Genomic DNA, 22,569 nt, shown 5'->3' with positions numbered 1-22,569 from the left:
CCAAGCTCTTCTCCCATACACTCACGGGAGTTCCTTTTGCTTTCTTCATCTGAAACAGATCAATAGTGTCTCCCATAACTTCTTTTGAATGAAGAGGATGTATGCTAAAATGTTCATAAATTTCTTCTTCCTTTGACTTGTCCACTTTTTCAATTTGTCCAGTTGGTGTTTCTGTGTCTTCTTGTAAATCTTCTTCTTCTTCATCTATATAAATTGATTCATACCATTTATTATTCCTTTTCAAATATAAATTTGCTCTTTGTACTTTCCGTACATCTACCAGCTCCTGCCAAATCTTCTTATTCTTTGTAGGTACACCATTAACCAGAATAACTAATGGTTCAGTTTCCAAAGTATCTGCATCAATAGTTTCCATATTTTTTTTCAAATCCAAGGGCAAATACACCACTCTTTCTTTTAAACCTCTCAGTAAATCTGAAGGAGGTAATTTACCAGTTTTGGGCTCCATACGTACTATGGTCTGGAACGGATGAACACATTGAATGAGTATAGACTCATATGTATTTAAATCAGAAAGTTCGGCAGGAATAGCATCCAATTCTAAATTATTATGTACAGCTCTGGTCGGCATTCTATTTTCTTCTAACTTGTTATAACAGTATTTACAAATACGCTGATCTTCACCCAATTCAAAACAATTTTCCAGAAATATATATGTTGCAAAATCCTTCCACTTATAATTATCTTCATTTTCACTTTTTTTATACAGATCAACATTCCTTGTTTGAATTTTATAATGGCTTCTGCGGCAACAAATACAAGTAATATTTGGTCTTACATTAGAGATGATAGTAAATTTTGTCATTTCATCCTCAAAATTTTTAGTAATAATGAGTTCTACATTCTGTTCCTCATTTTCCTCATTAACTGTGTCCTTTTCTGCACTTTCTTGTTCTGGACCAAAGTAACAAAACCGAATCTCATCAGTAACCTTCACTACATCTGATACAGATCCACGGAACAGAGCATTATTCAACTCATTCAACTTTACTGCTGGACTTTTAGCAAAATACAATGTTCTCACAAACTTTCTCATTTCAGTATGATGAACAGCCAGCATCCTAAAATGATGAAAAACACTTTTACACACTTTTCTAGATAGACAAGCCAGAGAATGTCCTTGCAAACCAGTATTCTCTCTCACTCTGCATGGATCTAGTGTTTGAAGCACCTTCATCTTCTGTTTTACACTCTTTTTACTATATTCTCTTAGAAAGTCACGTAATTTATCAATAGATTCCTGACGCACAGTACAAATACTACTACAGTTCCAAGTGTACACTGGGGCTTTTGGACGTCTCCCCATAGCCTCAGCAGCCATTACTTCTTCCTCATTTCTTGGGACCATTTTCTCTTTTTCCATCACACAACCATCCTTAACTTCATATGCTCTACCATTGGTGTCAACTGCATGCAACAAACTATTACTTTGAAGATAACTCTCTTCATTAAAAAATGGTTCAGTACTTGAACTGTGTTTCCATTCTCCCAAAAACACTTTACAAAAGTTACTTTTTTTCACTTCTCTTTTCCTTTTGCTTTGTGACTTCATTGCATTGACTAATTTATCTAATCTACGCATCCTATTCAAAATTAGAATAAAAAGTTTTCTTTTTATTTCCAAAGCCTTACTTACAATATTTTCTATAAAATTTTTTTTCTTAATAAATTTTGATTTTTTCTTATATTTTTTCACATCCTTTAGCAAATTTAACATCACTCTTCTCTGAAACATTTTTCGACGAATGTTTTTAAAATCTAATTTTCGTGTTAAATCAGTTTTACATACTTCTGATTGTACATTAGCTTTTGTTTTTTGCTGTTGACTCTGTTGTTGCTTTGTACATAAAACACTGTTTGTTTTACATTTATTTTTGCCATTTTCTTTTTTTTTGAAGATATTTTTAAAGAAAACTTTAGTTTTCTTACCAGTAGAGTTTTTCTTTTTTCCATCACATGCTTCTCCTCCTATTTTTTTTTTCCCAGTTTTGTCCAGATATACTTGTTGTTGCTTTTCTTTCCTCTTTCTTGTCCTTAAAGGCATTTTTTAATTTTTACACTGTTGCTCAGCAATACGTGCAAGAAACTTAAAAAAAAATCTTTTTTGTAATTATAATTCATTAAAATATTTTTTAAGCTTTTCATTAATTTCAAATGTTTTACCATTTGCCTCTCATTTGTAATTTACTAATTTGTGCAGAGTGCTAACCACCACAGTTGAAAAAAAACAAGCTGCCCCTTTCCTACAACTGCAAGTCTTTCAGAACAACTGCAACAGACTTTAAATCTCTGCCCACAATTCCTGTGTGCACACAGCCTCAAGGTGTGATTCTAGGCAGAAAACAATATTTGATTGGCAATTTAAATGCACATTTACTACTGTGGTAGAGCAACTGATAATTGCTGTTACAGCCTGACACATTTTCCTTATAGCTTACAGAGACAGAAAAGAGCACATTTCCTAACAGCTACTTCATACCATAAGCATCTGCAACCTGGGTGAGTGATTAGAGTAGAGCAAAGAAAATGAGGCCTTGATGATGTTTTTATGTGTTTGCGTTATACACTGCTTTCTGAAACATCACACAGAGCTAAGTACTACGCATGGGAGTGTTGGAGAAGCTGCTGCATGTGTGCCAAGAGTGTGTTTCTGGAGACTATGTATTGTCAGCTGCAAGAGAGATGAGCAAGGAGACTTCCAGAACTGCATGAAGACTGCAGGGATGTTTGTAACAGTGCATGTGAGCTAAGGGATAATTTGTGTAAAGACAACAGGCTGCCCCTTTCCTGGGACTGCAATTCTTACTGAACAACAACTTCACAAATTACATCTCTGCCCACAATTCCTGTGCGCACACAGACTCATGCCATCATTTTAGGAACATAACACAGGCTGCCCCTTTCCTGGGACTGCAATTCTTACTGAACAACAACTTCATAAATTAAATCTCTGCCCACAATTCCTGTGTGCACACAGACTCATATCGTCATTTTAGGCACATAACACAGGCTGCCCCTTTCCTGGGACTGCATTTCTTTCAGAACAACAACTTCACAAATTAAATCTCTGCCCACAATTCCTGTATACACACAGACTCATGCTATGTTTTTTTGAACAAAACAGTGTTCCTGAATAGTACCAAATTACTGTTACAGCCTGACACATTTTCCTTATCATTTACAGAGGCAGAAAACAGCACATGTCCTAACAGCTCCTTGAGACCATGACCATGTGTTACAGGGTGAGTGATTAGACTAGATCAATGAAAATGAGGCCTTGGTGACGTTGAATGTGTTTGCATTACACAATGCTATCTGAAACATCACACAGAGCTGAGTACTACACATGAGAGTGTTGGAGAAGCTGCTGCGTGTGTGCCAAGAGTGTGTTTCTGGAGACTGTGTATTGTCTGGTGCAAGACAGATGAGCAAAGAGACTTCAAAACTGCATGAAGACTGCTGGGATGTATGTAACAGTGCATGTGTGCGAAAGGTTAGTTTCAGTTTTGAACATATGGCAACTACCTGTGCCTTTGCTATTTAGAAAGAGAAATCTACCCTTTTGGTTTCAAATGTTTTAGCTTTTGCCTCTCATTTGCGATTAAGTGATTTCTGCTGAGTGCTAACCACCACATTTGAAGAAAACAAGCTGTCCCTTTCCTGCAAGTGCATGTTTTACAGAACAACTGCAACACAAATTACATCTCTGGCCACAATTCCTATATGCACACAGCCTCATAGTGTGCTTCTAAGCAGAAAACAGAATTTGATGTGCAATTTCAAAGCACATTTACTACTATGGTAGAGCAAGTGATAATTAGTGTTACAGCCTGACACATTTTCCTTCTAGATCACAGAGGCAGAAAAGAGCACATGTCCTAACAGCTCCTTGAGACCATGAGCATGTGCATTCTGGGTGAGTGACTACACTAGAGCAAAGGAAATGAGCCTTGTTGACGTTGAATGTGTTTGCGTTACACAGTGCTATCTGAAACACCACACAGACCTGAGTACTACACATGGGAGTGTGGGAGAAGCTGCTGCGTATGTGCCAAGAGTGTGTTTCTGGAGACTGTGTATTGTCTGGTGCAAGACAGATGAGCAAAGAGACTTCCAAAACTGCATGAAGACTGCTGGGATGTATGTAACAGTGCATGTGTGCTAAGGGTTATTTTCAGTTTTGAACATATGGCAACTACCTGTGCCTTTGCTATTTTGAAAGGGAAATCTACCCTGTTGGTTTCAAATGTTTTAGCTTTTGCCTCTCATTTGCGATTAAGTGATTTCTGCTAACTGCTAACCACCACATTTGAAGAAAACAAGCTGTCCCTTTCCTGCAAGTGCATGTTTTACAAAACAACTGCAACACAAATTACATCTCTGGCCACAATTCCTGTGCGCACACAGCCTCATAGTGTGCTTCTAAGCAGAAAACAGAATTTGATTTGCAATTTCAAAGCACATTTACTACTGTGGTAGAGCAAGTGATAATTACTGTTACAGCCTGACACATTTTCCTTCTAGATCACAGAGGCAGAAAAGACCACATGTCCTAACAGCTACATCAAACCATGAGAATGTGCAATCTGGGTGAGTGACTACACTAGAGCAAAGGAAATGTGCCTTGATAACGTTGAATGTGTTTGAGTTACACAGTGCTATCTGAAACACCACACAGACCTGAGTACTACACATGGGAGTGTGGGAGAAGCTGCTGCGTGTGTGCCAAGAGTGTGTTTCTGGAGACTGTGTATTGTCTGGTGCAAGACAGATGAGCAAAGAGACTTCCAAAACTGCATGAAGACTGCTGGGATGTATGTAACAGTGCATGTGTGCTAAGGGTTATTTTCAGTTTTGAACATATGGCAACTACCTGTGCCTTTGCTATTTTGAAAGGGAAATCTACCCTGTTGGTTTCAAATGTTTTAGCTTTTGCCTCTCATTTGCGATTAAGTGATTTCTGCTGACTGCTAACCACCACATTTGAAGAAAACAAGCTGTCCCTTTCCTGCAAGTGCATGTTTTACAAAACAACTGCAACACAAAATACATCTCTGGCCACAATTCCTATATTCACACAGACTCATGCTGTGTTGGTAGGCACAAAACACAGGCTGCCCCTTTCCTGGGTCTGCAATCCTTACAGAACAACAACTTCACAAATTAAATCTCAGACAACAATTCCTATATGCACACAGACTCATGCTGTGTTGGTAGGCACAAAACACAGGCTGCCCCTTTCCTGGGTCAGCAATTCTTACAGAACTAATGCTAATTTCAAATGTGCTGACATTTTCCTCTCTTTTCTTTCAAAGTGATTTCTGATAAATCCTAACCATCACAATTAAAAACAAGCTGTCCTTTCCTTTCAACTGCAAGTCTTACTTTTCAACAGCAACGCAAATTAAATCTCTGTCAACAATTCTTCTCTGCACACAGACTCATGGTTTGATGGTAGGCACAAAACAGTATTCCTCATTCTTACCAGTACACATAAACTTATTGTGAAAACATACTCCATAATATCTTACAAGTTCAAAACAGTTAAATATCTCGCAAACCTCAAAATGTAAAACATAACTTTTGAAGAAGATTCACAATTCTAATATTTATCTCAAAAATCACCACATACATCCCCTCTCAAACTCATAACTCACCTTTTAAAATAGTTAGTTGAGAAAGAAATGTGCCACTCAAACAGCAGACTATCAGAGTCAGAATATCAGAGCTCCACACCTCTCTCCTCTCTCCAGAACCAGTAAATGGCAATGTTTCCCTCTCTTTTTTCACACATATACATGTTAATTTCAAATCTCAGTGCTTCCCACTTTTTTTCAAATGAAATCACACATTTCTATTGGTTGAAAACTTCAACCCCTTTCCAAATGTACCCTTCCCCCAACTTGTCTCCTGCCTGCTACCATAGCAACAGGTCATGGAACACTGCTGTGAGGAGAGAGGTCAGAAGTTCAGCAGACAATGTTTCATATCCAAAGAGCAAGAGGGCTTGACTTTTCAAACCTAACAGCAAATCCATAGTAATGTTCTTTGGTAACACATTTTTCTGAACCAATACAAAACATGCTTTTTAAAATTTAAACATACAGCCTAGTTTTTAGTGTAGAATGGTTTGAAATAGCCAATGAGTTCTTTTTATTAAAAAAACTATGTTTGCCTCCATTTTTCAACTGTCTTTCATTTCATATTGCCTTTCTACTGAAAGACACCTCCTGAGTGCATCCACATCTCCTTGGAAGATGTTCACAGTGTGGATTGTAGGTCACAGCTATGTCTTCTGGAGTGAAAAATTTGCAGAAAAAAGAGGTATGGTGAGAGACCTTGCTTTGCCAAATGTAGACATTAAATGGATTGGTCAGAGAGGGTTAAAGTGGCACCAATTAATGCCTTTGGTGAAAACCTTTCTACATCTCCCACAGCCTAACCTTATTATTGTGCACTGTGGTGGTAATGACCTAGGCACTTTAACTGGGGTAGGTCTGGAAATGCTTATTAAGGACACCTTTGTGCAATTGATGACGCTTTTTCCACAAACTGCCTTTGTATATTCTAACATATGCCAAAGGCAAAAGTGGAACTGGTCCAACCAATTTTGTCCGCAGATTGACAAAGCATGCAACTATAACTCACGCGACCGCAATCCTCTGCTGATGACGTCAGATATTACATCACTGATGACATATGTGTCTTTCTGAAAAAAAAATATTTGTAATATATGTATAGCTAAAACTTAATGGAAGAAGACATGGGTAAATAAATGTCTAAATACAGTGATGTAATATCTGACATCATCAGCAGAGGATTGCGGTCGCGTGAGTTATAGTTGCCTGCACTAACTATAACGGGGGAATTTCAATGGTTTTTCACGAGTGAAATGTCCAGCTAACTATAACATGTGTGAAACCTATGGTTTTTTAAGTGAATTTGCAAGGTTTTTTAAATGCTAATTCCTAACTATAACGTGTGTGAAACCTATGGCTTTTTCAGTGAATTTGTATGGTTTTTTAAATGCTAAGTTATGTATTTTTTTTTTTTTTAAAGTTTTTTCACCGTGCGCGCCCACGATGCGTTGTTCGTGCCGTGCGCGTACGGTGCGCGCACCCCGTGATTTTTCGCAAAAAAAAATATTTATTTTTTTACCCTTGGGGGTCCTTCAGTGACCCCCTGACAAAGGCTAGGGGGTCAGGACCTGTCCATCCTGCCCCCTTCTCACGTTTTCCCCCTTTGTTTTTCATTGCCTCAGATTGCGAGAGACAAAATGGCGGCCGACACTTCCTGATTTCGACCGATTCGAATGTTTACTGACATCTAACAACCAATCAGAATTGCGCTCGCGCACGTCACCGTGCGCGTACGGTATGCTTACCGTACGCGCACGGTGCGCGCCTATAGATATATATATGCTTTTAACTGCAATTTTCTCAGGAACTAATGAACAGATTTACACCAGACCTGCAAAAGGCACATCCCTGAACTGAGGACTACCTCTCTGCCAAATTTCAAGTAATTCTGTTCAGCCGTTCGGGCTGTAGCTTGGACTAAAGGTCCTATGGAAAAATGCATGGGGAAAACGCGTTTTGGGACCCCCCCTTTTTCTCAGCCCCCGATTGACGAATCCCCCCGAGACTTTCAGGGAAGGAGCGGAGCGGAGCGCCCCACCTATTTTGAAAATTTCGCGAGGATTCGTCAATCGGCGCCAAAGTTATTCCAAATAGAATGTTGCGGATTTCCTATGGAAACACGGTCCTAACTATAACTATCTACTGGCGACCGTCAGTAGATAATATATATATTTTCACAGAAAAAAACATAGCTTTCAGGGGTGTTATAGTTAGCTGGCCATTTCACTCGTACAAAGCCATAGAAATTCCTCCGTTATAGTTAGTTCTGCTAACTATAACTCGTGCGCCCGCAATGCACTGCTGATGATGTCAAATATTGCATCATTCATGACATGGTCAGTGACATCACTGATGACATCAATGATGACATCTCAAATGACATCATCCACGTGACAATCTGATACACCTCATCATACACTAGTATAACCTTTCATCACTCACTGTAAAATACAGAGTACCATATTTGAAACCATTGACACACCAATACGAGTTACTACATACCCACTCACTGATTCCTAAGTCTACACACACAACTACCCATTCAACAACAGAATCATTTATACATGCAGTCACAAATTAATAGAACACTATCAAATGCACTTATACACATATATAGACATTGACACATCAGCAGTCATCTTAGTCGGTTATGCAGTCATCCTACTCACTCATGAAAAAAACTATATCACACTTACATTTACTCACTTACACAATTATCCAACACCTCATTTATTCAAACACATAGTAACTCATAGTTAATATGTTAAAAAATCACCATTACAATTATACACTCATTTATATAGTTACTCTCATAATCACTGACTTACACATACTTATTTATATACACCAACTCTCACATTCAATACCTTTTACTTTTGTTACTTTGCTGAAGATGTACAACTAAAACATATATTTGCTCACCAACACACAAATAAATATACTCCGTCACCCAAACAACTGTTTCCACATGCACTCTTAAACCTATACACCTAGTCAATCAACCATTCACACATCTATGCATAGAGTTACACACACCCATCAACCACACACAAACTCAGTGTACCATACAAATACTCACCCAACTGATCAATAACTAACATACACACTCATGTAGTTAGTGACCAACTGATGCAGCATGTTATACAACAACAGAGACAGTGCTGCACATATTCACACAGTTTAGTTCTAATCCATGTATTAAGCGAGACACTTTTAATTACTCACTTAAACAGACAGTCAGACAGCTACTAAATCCTCCATCCAGACAGTTATATATCCACTCAATCTTCAATAAAGATTGGTATATATATAATACATATTTAAATTTCTAACTAAACCACATTCACTGGATTATGTCATCAGAGATGTCATCAGTGATGTCATTTGCGATGTCATCAATCATGTCATCAGTGATGTCACTGACCATGTCATGAATGATGCAATATGTGACATCATCAGCAGTGCATTGCGGGCGCGCGAGTTATAGTTAGCAAAACTAACTAGAACAGAGGAATTTCTATGGTTTTGTACGAGTGAAATAGCCAGCTAACTATAACACCCCTGAAACCTATGTTTTTTTCTGTGAATTTCTAAGATTTTTCAAATGCTAATTTCTAACTATAACGTCTCTGAAACCTATGTTTTTTTCTGTGATATATATATATATATATATATATATATACATACATACATATATAAACATATATATAATCTGCATATCTATATAAATACAAATATAAATGCATGCATACATATACATATATGCATACATATGCATGTTATGTACATGAAAGCTTGAAAAACACTAATACAAGCAAAGCTAAAAAGCCACCTAATTGCAAACAGAATTGCTTTCACTTACATGAGGGAGAGAACTATTGCATTTTCAATGCTTGTTTACTTTGGTTCCATCAAGAAGGCATTCAGATGTGTCACACATTTGCCATAAATTCTGAATGGTAGCACTCTAGTTGCTCATTAGATCACTGTAGTAAAGCTATTGCTCACCAGGGAAGTCTGCTGCTGGTATTCAAAGTGAATGTTTCAGTCTGCATGTCAGAATTTTTTAATGAAATAGAAGAGGATTTGAGAAGTCAAAATGTGCCCTAATTTTTCTTTCTGCAGCACTAATCATAATTTCTATGGCAAAATGAACCCCCTCATTTTGTTCCTTTGCAAATTAAATGTTTTAAGTGTTACCACTTTATTCCAATCAAGATGGCTTCAGGTGTACCATACTTTTGTCATAAGTAAGACTGTTAGCGCTCTAGTTGTTCTTTAGAACCCTCTGGGACATTCTGTCATTGGGCTATATTTGGGCTACATCTGGGTGATATTTCTGCTATATTTGGGCTCTTTTGTCTTTGGTGGCCGTCTTGGGAGACTTATTTGTTATGAAGTTTCCTAATTTCCTCATTTACTACAGACTCCTCAGTAGGAAAATACTTTCAGGTTTTTTACTTTGATTGAAGTCTGCTGCTGGTATTGAAAGTGCATGTTTCAGTCTGCATGTCAGAATTTTTTAATGAAATAGAAAAGGATTTGAGAAGTCACTCAAAATGTGCCCTAATTTTTCTTTTTCCGGCACTAATCATAATTACTATGGCAAAACGAACCCCCTCATTGTGTTCCTTTTAAATTAAACTACTCACTCTCTACTACTCACTCTCTACTGCTCTCTACTACTCACTCTCTATTACTAACTCTCTACTACTCACTCTACTTCTCTCTACTACTCTCTACCACTCACTCTCTACTACTCTACTACTCACTCTCTACTACTCTCTCTCTACTACTCACTCTACTACTCACTCTCTACTACTCTCTTTACTACTCACTCTCTACTCACTCTCCACTACTCACTCTCTACTATTCACTGTCTACTACTCTACTACTCCCTACTACTCTCTCTACTACCCACTCTCTACTACTCACTCTCTACTACTCTACTACTCTCTCTACTACTCACTCTACTACTCTCTACCACTCACTCTCTACTACTACTCTACTACTCTCTCAACTACTCACTCTCTACTACTCTCTCTACTACTCACTCTCTATTACTCCCTACTACTCACTCTCTACTACACATTCTCTACTACTTTCTCTCTACTACTCACTCTCTACTACTCCCTACTACTCACTCTACTACTCACTCTCTACTACTCTCTCTCTACTACTTCACTACTCTCTACTACTCACTCTTTACTACTCTACTACTCCCTACTACTCTCTCTCTACTACTCGCTACTACTCACTCTCTACTACTCTCTACTACTCACTCTACTACTCTCTCTACTACTCTCTACTACTCTCTATTACTCATTCTACTACTCACTCCACTACTTACTCTCTACTACTCTCTCTACTACTCACTCTCTACTACTCACTCTACTACTCACTCTCTACTACTCACTCTACTACTCACTCTACTACTCACTCTCAACTACTCTCTACTACTCACTCTCTACTACTCTCTACTACTCACTCTCTGCTACTCTCTCTACTACTCTCTACTACTCTCTACTACTCACTCTACTCTCTATTACTCACTCTCTACTCTCTACCGCTCTCTCTACTACTCTCTAACTTTCTACCTCTCTACCTCTACACCTCTCTCTACACGCACACATATGCACATATATATATGCATATATATGCATATGCATTTATATATGTATGTGTGTGTATATATATATACATACATATATAAACATATATAATCTGCATATCTATATAAATACAAATATAAATGCATGCATACATATATGCATGCATATGCATGTTATGTACATGAACGTTTGAAAAACATTAATAAAAGCAAAGCTAAAAAGCCACCTAATTACAAACAGAATTGCTTTAACTTAAACGAGGGCGAGACCTATTGCATTTTCAATGCTTGTTTACTTTGGTTCCATCAAGAAGGCATTCAGATGTGTCACACATTTGCCATAAATTCTGAATGGTAGCACTCTAGTTGCTCATTAGATCACTGTAGTAAAGCTACTGCTCACCAGGGAAGTCTGCTGCTGGTATTCAAAGTGCATGTTTCAGTTGGCATGTCAGAATTTTTTTATGAAATAGAAGAGGATTTGAGAAGTCAAAATGAGCCCTAATTTTCCTTTCTGCAGCACTAATCATAATTTCAATGGCAAAATGAACCCCCTCATTTTGTTCCTTTGCAAATTAAATGTTTTAAGTGTTACCACTTTATTCCAATCAAGATGGCTTCAGGTGTACCATACTTTTGTCATAAGTAAGACTGTTAGCGCTCTAGTTGTTCTTTAGAACCCTCTGGGACATTCTGTCATTGGGCTATACTTGGGCTACATCTGGATGATATTTGTGCTATATTTGGGCTCTTTTGTCTCTGGTGGCCATCTTGGGAGACTTATTTGTTATGAAGTTTCCTAATTTCCTCATTTACTACAGTCTCCTCAGTAGGAAATACTTTCAGGTTTTTTACTTTGATTCCATCAAGAAGGCATTCTGATGTGTCACACATTTGCAATCAATTCGGAATGTTAGCACTCTAGTTGCTTATTAGATCACTGTAGTAAAGCTACTGCTCACCAGGGAAGTCTGCTGCTGGTATTGAAAGTGCATGTTTCAGTCTGCATGTCAGAATTTTTTAATGAAATAGAAGAGGATTTGAGAAGTCACTCAAAATGTGCCCTAATTTTTCTTTTTTCGGCACTAATCATAATTTCTATGGCAAAACGAACCCCCTCATTGTGTTCCTTTTAAATTAAACTACTCACTCTCTACTACTCACTCTCTACTGCTCTCTACTACTACTCTCTACTACTCACTCTCTATTACTAACTCTCTACTACTCACTCTACTTCTCTCTACTACTCTCTACCACTCACTCTCTACTACTCTACTACTCACTCTCTACTATTCTCTACTACTCTCTCTCTACTACTCACTCTACTACTCTCTACTACTCACTCTCTACTACTCTCTACTACTCACTCTCCACTACTCACTCTACTACTCACTCTCTACTACTCACTCTCTACTACTCACTCTACTACTCACTCAACTACTCTCTCTCTACTACTCTCTACTACTCACTCTCTGCTACTCTCTCTACTACTCTCTACTACTCTCTACTACTCACTCTACTCTCTATTACTCACTCTCTACTCTCTACCGCTCTCTCTACTACTCTCTAACTTTCTACCTCTCTACCTCTACACCTCTCTCTACACGCACACATATGCACATATATATATGCATATATATGCATATGCATTTATATATGTATGTGTGTGTATATATATATACATACATATATAAACATATATAATCTGCATATCTATATAAATACAAATATAAATGCATGCATACATATATGCATGCATATGCATGTTATGTACATGAACGTTTGAAAAACATTAATAAAAGCAAAGCTGGGGAGGAGCCTAGCGCGCATCCAAGATGGTCGCGTGAGCACAGGGCTCCCCGGACCCTTGCTGCTCCTCGGAATTTATCCTGAGAATATCCTGATGTGGTTTATGGAATCTGGCAGATGAAGACCGGCTGAGCACGTATCTCTTTTCAGAACTCGAATCGGACCTGGGAATCCTGAGTTGTCGTTGTTCGAACTTTTGGGACCCACCCGACGGAGGTGCCCGGGGCGAGGGTGAACCGTGGAGCCGTGTCGTAATTGAACAACAGCGGCTGCAGTGCGGTGCCAGTGGCCGCTCTACCACTTTCGGTTTCACTTTCGGACTTCAGGGGGCTGGCCTGCGAACGCACTTGATGTGGCGGGATGTTTCCTTGGCCTCTGCGCGAGGCCTTGTCTCCACCTGCCACTAGTGTGCCCATCGCCTCGGGTCCCCCCGCACCGCTATATTGTGGTCCCTGGTGAGGCGCTGGTCTGCGGTGCCGGTGCCCCTACGACTCTTGATCGGCGGTCCCCTTCGGTGTCCGTGACCACATGGGGGGCAAGGGGGGCCCCGAGGGGCGTAAGACTAAGGCCTCCCTCCGCGGGGGGCCGGTCCAGGCCAACAACATGGACCGCTACACTCAGGGCAGAGGGTCCCCTGGAGCGACCGCCCCCCCCCCCTGGATGCCGCCGGTGGTGGCACGACCGTCTCTCCGGAGCTTTCCCTGCAGGACATCATGGGCGCCATTGATGGCATCAGGGAAACCATCGCCACGCAATACGAGGCCCTGGCCCGTAAAATCGACATGGTGGCAATCGATGTCACCTTAATTCGGGCAGATCTCTCCAAAACTAACGAGAGGGTTCAGGCTCTCGATGCGCGGACCACCACCCTTGGTGCGGATGTGTCGGACCTGCAGGCCGCGCTTGGTGACATCAAGGCGGTCAACGATCAGATGGCCCGGCGGCTGGAGGACTTCGAGGGACGGGCCCGACGCAACAACATCCGTGTCATAGGTGTACCGGAGTCCTCCGACAACCGCCCGGTTGACCTCCTGGTCGAGGAACTCATCCTCCAACAGTTGACCCCTGCAGGCCTAAGTAAGTTCTTTGCCGTGGAGCGGGCCCATCGAGTTCCGGGCGGTCGGCCACGGCCGGGGGCCCCCCCGAGGCCTATCGTGGCCAAACTGTTCCACTATAGAGACGGAGATGCGATTCTGCAGGCCTCACGGGTCCACGGCCCGGTTCGTCATGAGAACTCATCCATTAACTTTTATCCGGACTTTACCCAACTTGTCCAGAAACAGCGGATGGGATTCCAGGGGGTGAAGCGTCGTCTCCGTGAACTGGGCCTAAAGTACTCTATGCTCTACCCTGCAAAACTCCGAGTGGAACATGAGGATCGGACTGCCTTTTTTGACTCTCCTGTGGCCGTGAGTGACTGGCTGGACTCGCTGCCGGACAGAGGTGGCCGTCCCGGGCCCTCTGCAGGCACCGAAGGCGACGGGTCCCCTTTGGAGTGACTTTTGGTCCTTGATTTTGCCATTTTGCACAGTTCAGCTGGGTTTTACTTCTTTTGTTCATTTTGTCTCACTAGGACCTGTGTGGGGGGCGGGCGGGGACGGGTCCCTTTCCTCCTCCGGGGTCTTTTCGTAGAATGGGGTTAGTAGGGCGACAGGCACACTGCAAGTTGGGGGGGTTTTTTGGCCCGCAGGGGTGCAGGGTGGGGGGAGTTGGATTTGGGGGGGGGTTGGGGGGAGGGAGGGGTTGTTTTGCTGTGTGTTTTCTGTTTGCAGGGCGAGGTATTGATTTTTGTCCAGATTCGGGAACTGTGCTACTGACTGGGGGGCCTTTGATCTATTGGAGGGGATGGGGGGGGGCGGGTTGAGGCTGATGTCATGGAACGTCAATGGGTTGGGGGACCGTATCAAACGGGGTGTAGTACTGCAGTATTTGCGTCGTCTGACTCCTGATGTGGTGTTTATCCAGGAGACGCATCTGGTTGGTAATGTTTGTCATGCAATGAACAGGGGGGGATACCGCCTCGTGGCCCATTCTGGTTTCACAACTGGTTCCAGGGGGGTGGGCATTCTCCTGCGATCCTCACTTCCGTTGGATATCACTAGGGTAGTCTCGGATGACAGAGGGCGCTATGTGTGTCTGACTGGGAGGTGGGAGGGGCAGCCCCTTTCCCTGGTCTCAGTTTACGTCCCCCCGGGCCTCCAGAACTCCACCTTCGCGGACTTGGGTCGAATGCTGCTTGAACTTCCGGATAGTCTTTTGCTTATGGGCGGGGACTTTAATTCGGTGGTTTCGGGTGACCTGGATCGTCACCCACCCAGGGCCCTCCTCGCTGCCCAGGCATGGCTTGGTGGACTGCTGGAGACCTTCGGCCTGGTAGATAGTTGGAGATTAATGCATCCGACCCAATGTCAGTACACCTTTCACTCTGGGGCGCATGGGAGTCTTTCTAGGTTAGACTATTTCCTTATGCCCGCGGCACAGACTGGTCGGATTCGAGAGGTTAGGCACCTGGCGCGGGGTATCTCCGATCATTCCCCGCTGTGGCTGCTCTTTGACACCGAGTCGCGGTCTGCAGGGCGGATCGCTCCCATTAACCCGTGGTACCTGCGAGACCCTACGACTCGCGACAGCCTGGTTAAGGCTATGGACCAATACTTCCTTGAAAACGAGGGGTCGGTGTCATCCGCAATGTCCCTGTGGGAAGCCTTTAAAACCGTAATCCGCGGACACGCCCTCTCCCAGATAGTGGTGGCTAAGAAGCTCAAGAGTGAGGCAGTGGTGAAGCTGGAGACTGACATCTCGGGGCTGGAGTCGGCCTTGGAGACGGGTGTCACTCCGGACGGGCTCCATGCCCTCAGCCTGAAACAGTTTGAATACAGGTCTCTTGTCACTGACGCTGCCAAAACGATGTATAGGGAGCAGCAGGGTCGATTGTATGATGCCGGGGACAAGGCGGGAAAGTTGATTGCGTGGCTGGATAAGAAGGAGAGAGTGAATCGTGTGGTCCCGGAGCTGCGTGTCTCGGATGGAGTGTGTGTGACTGAGCCTGGTGAGATTGTGGAATGTTTCGCTGACCACCTCCGGGCCGTGTACTCCCCGGTGACTGATAGGGATGAAGAAGACTCTTGCCTTCTGCTGAGGGATATTGCTTTGCCCTGCCTGTCCGTCGAAGACCGTGAGCAGCTGGACGCCTCCTTGTCTGTAGATGAAATTGCAACTGCGATTCGGTCCCTTCGTTCGGGCAAGGCGATGGGTCCCAACGGTCTGCCTATTGAATTATATAAGTTGCGCCCGGATCAACTCGCGCCCTTCCTCCGTCGTATGTTTCAGGAGTCCCTTGAGGCAGGCTCCCTTCCTGACGACCAGCGTCTGGCTACGATAGTCGTGATCCCCAAGGACGGTAAGCCACGAGACCGCTGTGCCTCCTACAGGCCTATTTCACTGCTAAACGCAGAGCCTAAAATCCTGGCTAAAGTCCTTGCCAATCGTTTGTTGAGCGTCATCTGCGATCTGATTCATCCTGATCAATGCGGCTTCATCCCTCACCGTAACACCGCTCTTAACTTGCGGCGTCTTCACGGCGCCCTCGCCAGGGCGGAGTACCTCTCCGAACCAGACGTGCTGGTTTCTTTAGACGCCACGATGGCCTTTGACACCATCGAATGGCCATTCCTCTGGGCTGTCTTGACCAAATTCGGCTTTGGGGAAGGATTTCTTGGCTGGGTGAAGCTTCTTTACACGGGACCCATGGCTCAGGTGGTGGTTAATGGGCGGGTCTCTCGGCCCTTCGCTCTCGGTAGGGGTACGAGGCAGGGGTGCCCGTTGTCCCCTCTGCTCTTTGCTCTTGCCCTGGAGCCGCTCGCTGCTTGGCTCCGCTGGGAGCCCTCGATCAGAGGGATCCGGTGGGCCCCGGGCTTCGAGGATCGGGTCTCGTTGTATGCGGACGATATTCTCCTGTATCTCACCTCGCCGCGGCAGTCGCTTAATGTTCTCTTTGATGTTCTGACTTCCTTTGGGAGAAATTCGGGTCTAACGATCAACTGGTCTAAATCCTGTGTCTATCCTATCTCCGGTGACCCTCCTCTCTTGCCACCTCGGCTTCCGATTCAATTATCTCTGTCCGGCTTTAAATACCTGGGAATATACGTCTCGATGGACCCGGTGGCTCGCTATGAGCAGAATCTCCTGCTTCCACTTCGGCGTTTGAGGGAGGACACGGCTCGGTGGTGTAAGCTGCCCTTGTCCCCGCTGGGTCGGGCAGCACTGTTTAAAATGATGTCCCTTCCCAGATTCCTCTATGCACTTCAGAACTCCTTCGATGTCATTCCTGTGTCCTACTTTCGGGAGGTGGAGAGCCTGCAGAGGAGACTGGTGTGGGACGGACGGGCGCGTATCGCTCTGGCAAAGCTTACTCTCCCCTGGTACGACGGGGGCATCGCGCTTCCCGACATTCGCAGGTATTATTGGGCCTCACAGCTATCGGCCATTAACCATGCCACGTATGCGCCTGGCTTGAATCCGGCGTATGAGATGGATAAATTCCTGCTTCCCGGCGGAAACTATAACAGGGCACTTTACTCCAGCTCGGCTGGACGGGCCCTTACGGGCCCTACTAAAATTGCGGTACGGATCTGGAAGGCGGCCAATGTAGCCATGGGCTGGAGTGAGCGATTAACATGTGCTACTCCCCTGTTTGCCTCCGACCGACTGGGAAGCCTCTGGACAACGAAGGGGTTTGAACGTTGGGACACGATTGGTATTAGTAGAGTGGGAGACTTATGGACTAAGGGAGCGGTTAAAACATTCGCGGCGCTCCAGAGCGAATACGAACTTACGGAAAGGGAGTTCTTCCGCTACGCCCAGGTTCGGCATGCCCTGCTCTCTGTTTTTGGAGAGGGGACCAAGATCCCGGCTTCTTCGCCCCTCGAGGACCGCATACTCGATGGTCATGTCCCCGACAGTACTATCTCTTTAATCTATAAAAAACTTATCAATAATCGGGCTGACCTCTTGGTGCGCCTCCGGGAGGCGTGGACGGGGGATGGGGTGGAACTGGACGACGAGGACTGGCAGTCCGCACTGTCGTCCCCCAAGGAAGTGGCCATTCCAGCCCGTCTCCGCCTGGTCCAGCTTAAGATTCTCCACCGGGTGTATGTGACGGGTCCCCGTTTGGTCTCGATGGGATTTTCTGAAGACGGGCTCTGTAAGCGGGGATGTGGGCTCAGTGCCACCTTTCTCCATATCCTTTGGGAGTGCCGCGAGGTGGCGGAATACTGGCGCCGGGTTCATGTGGTCATGGGACAAGTCACCGGGGTTGCACTGCTGCCGGAGGTGCGTCGCTGTGTCCTGAATGTGTGGGAGCCCAATGATTATAACGCGGCTCAGACTCGGTGGGCGGCCCTGGGGAACATGATTGCCAAGAGAGATATAGCGCAGCTTTGGGGTTCCCAGCGGCCTCCCACCGTGTCCGTATGGAAGGAGAACATGGACTGGTGCATGTTCAGGGAGAAGACTGTGTATGTGGCTCGTGGTAAACCGGGGGCATGGGGTAGAATCTGGGGGCAATGGAACACGTATCGTGGGGGTATCTGTACTCCCCCCCTAGTGGACACCGATATTGCTTTGTCCCCCTGACCCTTGATGGTTCCTTGCGACTTTTGGAATAACCGAATATAGACGTTCCTCTCCCGTGACCCCCCCCGACCTATCAGTACTCCTTCCTCTTGATAGCTATTTGAAGGTCTGAAGTAGAGTCCCCCGGATGTAGCCTGACCCACACTTTTTGCCCCTATGCCTCGCCTTTTGTTTTTTATTTGTTATTTATGTTAAACCTATGTATCCTGCTTCCCTAGGACTATCCGTAGCCATGTACGGGGCCGGGCCCCGGGAGTCGACTATTGCCTTAACAACTGTATGATCCTTTCTGAATCTAGCGGCCGGCCCTGGTGGTTGTAGGCCCATGCTTGTAATTGATTTATTGTTCAATAAAATTTTCTAAAAAAAATAAATAAATAAATAAATAAATAAAAGCAAAGCTAAAAAGCCACCTAATTACAAACAGAATTGCTTTAACTTAAACGAGGGCGAGACCTATTGCATTTTCAATGCTTGTTTACTTTGGTTCCATCAAGAAGGCATTCAGATGTGTCACACATTTGCCATAAATTCTGAATGGTAGCACTCTAGTTGCTCATTAGATCACTGTAGTAAAGCTACTGCTCACCAGGGAAGTCTGCTGCTGGTATTCAAAGTGCATGTTTCAGTTGGCATGTCAGAATTTTTTTATGAAATAGAAGAGGATTTGAGAAGTCAAAATGAGCCCTAATTTTCCTTTCTGCAGCACTAATCATAATTTCAATGGCAAAATGAACCCCCTCATTTTGTTCCTTTGCAAATTAAATGTTTTAAGTGTTACCACTTTATTCCAATCAAGATGGCTTCAGGTGTACCATACTTTTGTCATAAGTAAGACTGTTAGCGCTCTAGTTGTTCTTTAGAACCCTCTGGGACATTCTGTCATTGGGCTATACTTGGGCTACATCTGGGTGATATTTGTGCTATATTTGGGCTCTTTTGTCTCTGGTGGCCATCTTGGGAGACTTATTTGTTATGCAGTTTCCTAATTTCCTCATTTACTACAGTCTCCTCAGTAGGAAATTCTTTCAGGTTTTTTACTTTGATTCCATCAAGAAGGCATTCTGATGTGTCACACATTTGCAATCAATTCGGAATGTTAGCACTCTAGTTGCTTATTAGATCACTGTAGTAAAGCTACTGCTCACCAGGGAAGTCTGCTGCTGGTATTGAAAGTGCATGTTTCAGTCTGCATGTCAGAATTTTTTAATGAAATAGAAGAGGATTTGAGAAGTCACTCAAAATGTGCCCTAATTTTTCTTTTTTCGGCACTAATCATAATTTCTATGGCAAAACGAACCCCCTCATTGTGTTCCTTTTAAATTAAACTACTCACTCTCTACTACTCACTCTCTACTGCTCTCTACTACTACTCTCTACTACTCACTCTCTATTACTAACTCTCTACTACTCACTCTACTTCTCTCTACTACTCTCTACCACTCACTCTCTACTACTCTACTACTCACTCTCTACTATTCTCTACTACTCTCTCTCTACTACTCACTCTACTACTCTCTACTACTCACTCTCTACGACTCTCTACTACTCACTCTCCACTACTCACTCTCTACTACTCTACTACTCTCTACTACTCTCTCTACTACCCACTCTCTACTACTCACTCTCTACTACTCTCTACTACTCTCTCTACTACTCACTCTACTACTCTCTACCACTCACTCTCTACTACTCTACTACTCACTCGCTACTACTCTCTCTACTACTCACTCTACTACTCTCTACTACTCACTCTCTACTACTCTCTACTACTCACTCTCTACTACTCACTCTATTACTCGCTACTACTCACTCTCCACTACTCACTCTCTACTACTCTCTACTACTCACTCTCTACTACTCTACTACTCTCTACTCCTCTCTCTACTACTCACTCTCTATTACTCTCAACTACTCACACTCTACTACACACTCTACTACTTTCTCTCTACTACTCACTCTCTACTACTCTCTCTCTCTACTACTTCACTACTGTCTACTTCTCACTCTCTACTCCTCTACTACTCCCTACTACTCTCTCTCTACTACTCTCTACTACTCACTCTACTACTCTCTACTACTCTCTATTACTCACTCTACTACTCACTCTCTACTACTCTCTACTACTCACTCTTTGCTACTCACTCTCTACTTCTCACTCTCTACTACTCACTCTCTACTACTCACGCTACTACTCACTCTCTACTACTCACTCTCTACTACTCTCTACTACTTACTCTCTGCTACTCTCTCTACTACTCTCTACTACTCACTCTACTCTCTATTATACACTCTCTACTCTCTACCTCTCTCTCTACCTTTCTACCTCTCTACCTCTACACCTCTCTCTACACGCACACATATGCACATATATATATGCATATGCATTTATATATGTATGTGTGTGTATATATGCAAATTCACTGAAAAAACCATAGGTTTCACACATGTTATAGTTAGCTGGACATTTTACTGATAAAAAACCAATGAAATTCCCCCGTTATAGTTACTGCAGGCAACTATAACTCACGCGACCGCAATCCTCTGCTGATGCTAATACTGTATTTAGACACTTATTTGCCCATGTCTTCTTCCATTAAATTTTAGCTTTACATATATTACCAATATTTTTTTTTCATAAAGACACATATGTCATCAGCAGAAGATTGCGGTCGCGTGAGTTATAGTTGCCTGCAGTAACTATAACGGGGGAATTTCATTGGTTTTTTATCAGTAAAATGTCCAGCTAACTATAACATGTGTGAAACCTATGGTTTTTTCAGTGAATTTGCAAGGTTTTTTAAATGCTAAGTTACTTTACGCCATTCGTGGCGTGCGCGCCCAGTTAACGCAGTTCGGCCGCCGCTTCCTGGTTTCGACCGACTCGAATGTTTACTAAGATCTAAGAGCCAATCAGAATCGCGCTCGCGCACGCCACCGTACGCGTACGGTAAGCTTACGGTAAGCGCACGGTAAGCGCACCGTAAGCTGCCACAGATATATATATTGATTTAAAGGCTATTTTCTCAGAATCTACTGAACAGATTTACACCAAACCTACAAAAGGCACTTCCTTGACCTGGGGACTACCTCTCTGCCAAATTTCATTAAATTCTGTTCAGCCGTTCGGGCTGTAGCCCTGTCTAAAGGTCCTATGGAAAAATGCATGGGAAAAACGCGTTTTGGGACCCCCCTTTTATCTCAGCCCCCGCTTGACGAATCCCCCCGAGACTTTCAGGGTAGGAGCGTAGCGTAGCGCCCCACCTATTTTGAAAAATTTGCGAGGATTCGTCGACCGGCGCCAAAGTTATTCAAAATAGAATGTTGCGGATTTCCTATGGAAACGTGGTCCTAACTATAACTACCTACTGGCGACCGCCAGTAGGTAATATATACATACATATATAAACATATATATATAATCTGCATATCTATATAAATACAAATATAAATGCATGCATACATATATGCATGCATATGCATGTTATGTACATGAATGTTTGAAAAACACTAATAAAAGCAAAGCTAAAAAGCCACCTAATTACAAACAGAATTGCTTTAACTTAAACGAGGGCGAGACCTATTGCATTTTCAATGCTTGTTTACTTTGGTTCCATCAAGAAGGCATTCAGATGTGTCACACATTTGCCATAAATTCTGAATGGTAGCACTCTAGTTGCTCATTAGATCACTGAAGTAAAGCTAGTGCTCACCAGGGAAGTCTGCTGCTGGTATTCAAAGTGCATGTTTCAGTCGGCATGTCAGAATTTTTTTATGAAATAGAAGAGGATTTGAGAAGTCAAAATGTGCCCTAATTTTCCTTTCTGCAGCACTAATCATAATTTCAATGGCAAA

At 43.2% G+C, this 22,569-nt stretch overlaps 1 protein-coding gene across 2 annotated transcripts in view; it reads right to left on the bottom strand.

Moving 5' to 3' along the window:
* Positions 1 to 22,569, bottom strand: part of LOC146839071 (uncharacterized) — a 128,402-nt gene that overhangs the window by 48,455 nt on the left and 57,378 nt on the right. The window lies entirely within an intron of this gene.

The sequence above is a fragment of the Triturus cristatus genome, chromosome 4_2, assembly GCF_964204655.1.
Source record: "Triturus cristatus chromosome 4_2, aTriCri1.1, whole genome shotgun sequence".
NCBI lineage: Eukaryota > Metazoa > Chordata > Amphibia > Caudata > Salamandridae > Triturus > Triturus cristatus.
The sequence above is the reverse complement of the archived record's forward strand: the minus strand, read 5'-3'. Positions and strand labels throughout refer to the sequence as shown.